This window comes from Dama dama, chromosome 9, assembly GCF_033118175.1.
Source record: "Dama dama isolate Ldn47 chromosome 9, ASM3311817v1, whole genome shotgun sequence".
Taxonomy (NCBI): domain Eukaryota; kingdom Metazoa; phylum Chordata; class Mammalia; order Artiodactyla; family Cervidae; genus Dama; species Dama dama.
In genome coordinates, this window is record NC_083689.1 from 68525139 (window position 1) to 68531109 (window position 5971).

General features: G+C 41.5%; 1 non-coding gene across 1 annotated transcript; it reads left to right on the top strand.

Annotated features, from left to right (window-relative positions):
- Window positions 1-2700: 2700 nt before the first annotated feature.
- Window positions 2701-2807, top strand: LOC133062969 (U6 spliceosomal RNA). The gene has a single exon (XR_009694288.1). It is a non-coding gene; the product is annotated as a U6 spliceosomal RNA (small nuclear RNA).
- Window positions 2808-5971: the final 3164 nt, after the last annotated feature.

Genomic DNA, 5971 nt, shown 5'->3' on the forward strand with positions numbered 1-5971 from the left:
TTATCACATCAGCTCCACCTCAGATCATCAGGAATTAGATCCTGGAGGTTGGGGACCCTGCCTTAGATCACATACCTAGAAGCTGGGATTTAGAATCCAGGAGACCTGGCCCCATAGCTCACAACTTTTATCTTCATAGTTACTTTGAGACCTGGCTTGTCTCCTTGATTAGACTATGTATCCTGTCTGCTAGAAATCTTGCAATCACATTGGGGATCACACCCAGCAAGTGTTCAGGATCTTATAGCCTGCTATGTGGGTGCTGACTTCATTTCTAGCTTCACTTATGCTTCTTGTCTTCATTTCTCTCCTGATTTCTCCACCAATTTATTCTAAGCTTTATCTTCCCTTATTGTAGCATTTACGATTTTGTAAGCCACCTCAATCCTTTTTAGAAGGGAAAATAAATAAATGAAGGTCAAGTGCTAGATTGTTAGTTCCTGAAGGATAAGGACTGACAGGAAGGGAAAATTGTTGCTTCTACCCTTCTTGAATTCTTGTGGTTGGAATAATAATAAAATAGAAACAAGACAGATTGACAGGAGAAAAAGAAGCATGTTTTAACTTGTGTACAGGTAGGTCTTACAGAAATGGGACCTAAAAAGTGACCAGAGCAGGCAGGCTTCATGCTTTTTGGGGAAAAAAATTTTTGTGTGTGTGTGTGAGGAATTGATATGACAAAGCAATTTAGGTTTTGAGTGCCCAATTAGTGAGGAATCCAAGCAGAATATGGACTTGGGGTAGTGAATGAAAGAAGTAACAAGATTTGCTTATACAGGCTGGTAGGCTAGAACTCCGTATCTCTGGTGATATGGGTTTCCTTTTACCTCCAGCTGCAAAGAGGGCACATTTCACAGGGGAGATTAATTTGCTGCTTTCAGGGGAACAGAGAGGATGGTCAGAGTGTCCTCTTACACTGACTCTTTCTTAAGTAACTTTAATTCAAAATAACCAATATGCTATTTAGGCATATTTGGGGGCAGCCCCCTCTGAGACCCAACACAATAAATTTTGTTTAACCTTTTCTCTAGGTCTTAGCTCTTGAACTCAGAAAATGTGTTTTGAATTCGCTTGAGGTAAAATCTCCAGATTTAGAGGATTAAGAAGTGTCAGGTATAAGGAAGGATTCTGTGGTGTGACTGTGCCTAAAATTTCTACCAGGCAGTGTAGTGGGGGAGCTGGCAGTGTGTGATGGGGGTGGGGCTCTCCCTAGGCGGTACCTGAGAGAATAAAATAAGACATGGTAGTGCACCAGAAAAGAATTCACCTTGCCGCCTGGCTTTCTGGAGAGCTGAATATTTTACCTTCAGCAACATGCTGAATTCCTTGTGGAGACTCGAAACGGTGACTAGAAACTATTAATATTCTTGGGTCTCTGAGTCACCCAGGAAGCAGTAAGGTGCTAACTGGCAAGAAGGGCTGAGGTGTCTTTTATTACAGCCCTTCAGGTGTGAGACTTGTTGCTGTGAAGGAATGGATTCCAGTGGGAGCTACCCTCTCAGCCTGTTCCACATCATGCCCTCCTCTGAGGAAAATTAGAAACCTATCTTCTTTCGTTGTGAGGCATTTCTCGGTACGGGCAGACACAACTCGAGCTGAGCTGCCTGTGTACATGCTTTTACAGTTAGATCTAGGGAAGCAGCCACATTTGGCCAGCTCTGGGAGAGTGTGGCAGCTTCTGAGGAAACAGCTCTTCCCAGAGTGTGTGAAGAGCAGGAAAGGAAGACAAGAAAGAAGACTCAGCCTGATGGCAGGAGCCTGCACGGCAGTTCTCTCAGAACCGCCTCCATCTTTCTCCTCTTCTGTCTCTGACACAATGCTACCATTCTAGCGCTTTCCAAAATCCTGCAGTCATTCAATTTTGTCTCAAAACATTTCCTTGGATGCCTGCTGTGTGCTGGGCCCTGTGCTAGATCCTGGGGCAGTCAGGAGACATAGAAAAGCTGCTCTGATGGAGTGAATTTGTCATTTGGGGAATGACTGTTGCTGGTGTTTTGAGCACAGTTGGCTGACAGGGATCAGTAAACACCAAAATAGCAATATAGAGTCATTTGCATGGGGAATGTTAACTTATTATGTATGTATATCTGGGTGAAGAGAGAGGAATATGGTGACCCATTTAAAAGTTCTTTACATCGGTGTTTCAAAATACTCAACTTTTAAATAAACCACTCTCTGTATTTAGCTGTCTGCAGAATAAAGTAGATAGGAAAATAAATAGCCGGCTGAAGTTCAGAAACAATTCCTGCCTATCCACAGGCAGTATAGAAAGGACCATCTCTTGTGGCTATGTGGTTTTATAGTTCTATGTACTGTTTACTGAGGTCTCTTCATTTCTGTTTCTTCATTATGTTTCTCTCAATCCCAATTTTTTACCCATATGTCTCCCAATATACAGCCCCCTTTCAACATCAAGTCTTCTTTTGAGCTGCCTGTGTGAAGAAATAGGGTTGATCCCACATGGAAAAGACAGGAACTGTGGCGTTGAGTTCCAGCTGCCCAGACTGCCTACTTGAGACTCAGACAAACAAAGGACATTGCCTTTGGTAGGATGGAGAGAAACCAGAATACAGTATGGAAAAAACACTGTACCCTTCGACAAAGATCCAAAGAGTATTTGTGGACAGTGAGTTGCAAGTAGTTGCAAATAAAGTCTATTCCTTCCAAAGATTATTATTTAGACAATAAAACAATATCTCCATGCTCACTTCGGCAGCAAATATACTAAAATTGGAACTATACAGAGAAGATTAGCATGGTCTCTGTGCAAGGATGACACACAAATTTGTGAAGTGTTCCATATTTTTAAAGCTACAGTCATCAAGACAGTATGGTACTGGCACAAAGACAGAAATATAGATCAATGGAACAAAATAGAAAGCCCAGAGATAAATCCACGCACCTATGGACACCTTATCTTTGACAAAGGAGGCAAGAATATACAATGGAGAAAAGACAATCTGTTTAACAAGTGGTACTTGGAAAATTGGTCAACCACTTGTAAAAGAATGAAACTAGAACACTTTCTAACACCATACACAAAAATAAACTCAAAATGGATTAAAGATCTAAACGTAAGACCAGAAACTATTAAACTCCTAGAGGAAAGCATAGGCAAAACACTCTCCAACATAAATCACAGCAGGATCCTATATGACCCACCTCCTAGAGTAATGGAAATGAAAGCAAAAATAAACAAGTGGGACCTAATTAAACTTAAAAGCTTTTGCACAATGAAGGAAGCTATAAGCAAGGTGAAAAGACAGCCTTCAGAATGGGAGAAAATAATAACAAATGAAGCAACTGACAAAGAATTAATCTCAAAAATATACAAGCAGCTCCTGCAGCTCAATTCCAGAAAAATAAAAGACCCAATCAAAAAGTGGGCCAAAGAACTAAACAGACATTTCTCCAAAGAAGACATACAGATGGCTAACAAACACATGAAAAGATGCTCAACATCACTCATTATCAGAGAAATGCAAATCAAAACCACAATGAGGTACCATCTCATGCTGGTCAGAATGGCTGCATCAAAAAGTCTACAAGCAATAAATGCTGGAGAGGGTGTGGAGAAAAGGGAACCCTCTTACACTGTTGGTGGGAATGCAAACTAGCACAGCCACTATGGAGAACAGTGGCTTAAAAAATTGGAAATAGAACTGCCATACGACCCAGCAATACCACTTCTGGGCATACACACCGAGGAAACCAGAATTGAAAGAGACACATGTATCCCAACGTTCATCGCAGCACTGTTTACAATAGCCAGGACATGGAAGCAACCTAGATGTCCATCAGCAGACAAATGGATAAGAAAGCTGTGGTACATATATACAATGGAATATTACTCAGCTATGAAAAAGAATACATTTGAATCAGTTCTAATGAGATGGATGGAACTGGAGCCTATTATACAGAGTGAAATAAGTCAGAAAAAAAAAAAACACCAATACAGTATACTAATGCATATATATAAAATTTATAAAGATGGTAATGATGACCCTATATGCAAGATAGCAAAAGAGACACAGATGTACAGAACAGTCTTTCAGACTCTGTGGGAGAAGTCCGGGGCAGGATGATTTGAGAGAATAGCATTGAAAAATGTATATTATCATATGTGAAACAGATCGCTAGTCCAGGTTTGATGCATGAGACAGGGTGCTCAGGGCTGGTGCACTGGGATGACCCTGATTGATGGGATGAGGAGGGAGATGGGAGGGAGGGTCAGGATGGGGAACACATGTAAATCCATGGCTGATTCATGTCAATGTATGGCAAAAACCACTACAATATTGTAAAGTAATTAGCCTCCAATTAAAATAAGTTGATTAATTTTAAAAAAAGAAAGTGAAAAAAAAATATCTCCATAAGCTTCAGTGACACAGCAATGGGAGAGATTAAGGCACACTCTTAGCTTGGTGATGAATCATAGGCAGGAAAAGGATGGGATGCACCAAAAGGGTAAGGGAATTAAATAGAGGCAAGGGCTAAGGGAAACCAACAAGAATGATGTAGCACCTGAGTTCAGAAAATGGTACTACTCTTAGTCCTGAAAGGTCAAGGGAAGAAAGGAACTACAGGAGTTTGGAGGAAGGAATGCAGTAAGGTATCCAGAAAATAAACTCTGAGCTCACTCTCTGATTTCCTGCTGGCGTCTCTCATTAACTCACTTTATTAATCAATAAAGTCATCCTCCCAGGACACAAAGCAGGATGGATAAGGGTGGAGGGCTCCTCTGGAGAGGCAAAGGGAAAAATAACAAATAGCTTGCCTATGGGGAAGCAAAAGAATATAGCTAAAGAATAATGGAATTATCAATGAGAAGTTGTGAATTTTGTTATCAGCTCTGCCATTTACTCATCGCTTGGCTTTGGGAAACCACGCCATCCTCCGAGCCTCAGTTTTGCTAGCTATAGCATGGGAAGAGAGCCTTTGGCTTGTGAGGCCAAAGGGTTATGGGATAGTACTTTACAAACAATGTTCACTGAAGGGAGGGGTCATTATAAAAATCCATCAACAACACAGTTGGCATTTAATGCAGTTTATTTTGCATGGGATGACTATAATTTGCCATAGTAAGATCCTCAGCCTCTGTCTTTAGCTTTAGAACAAAGCAGAAATAACCAGCTCATGATGACATCATATGAGTATTTTCATCTTCACTTTAATATGCACTCTGCAGGGTCCTCCTTTTATTCAACATGAAAAGGAGGGAGGCCACATTCAGTCATTAGTAGAGAAGAACTTAGAGGGTCAGTTCCACCTGTGCCATCTTATCTGCTCTGATGCACATGGAAATGGTCCATGGATTGGGAGCAACATGTATCTCTTGGCACCACTGAGGTTGAGGAAGGAGGAAGCCATGGGTAAGTATTCTCTATATTTGTTAACATTTAGCCAATAGTTGGCCCTTATCTCTAGAAATTAAAAATATCATATCTTCCATACCTCAGTGCTATAGGTACCTACTAGGATATGTACTCATCCTATGACTCTTCTATGAAAATTCCCTGGAAAGCTCTAGCAGTGTTGTTGTTATTATGGAGTCTTTGAACTTGAGCTTAGGAGCTGGGTGCAGTTATCTCGGCCACCTTTGTGAAGGAGCAGAGGAGCCAGTGTCCTGGGACACAATGGAGCAGCTGCATAAGGAAATGAATAGAAAAGAGAGTGGGAAACTAGTGGGAGAGGGTGACAGAGCACAAGTGGGAATGAAGCCCGTGCAAGAAGAGGAGGAGGCCAACACCTTTGTTGTTGAAGGGCTCTGTTTTGGGTCTTGTCAGTTCATGGTGACTCACCACAGGAAGGTCACCTTTCCCCCAGTGTGGCTTCCCTGGGGATTGTCTGATGTCAGCATCTGAAAGAACCCTAAGAAACATAGGCTTATAGAAATGGACACCCTTGGGAAAGTGGGAACAAGCTTGGGAAAAAACCCACAGGCCCTCTTTCCTTCTGAAGAACTTTGTTT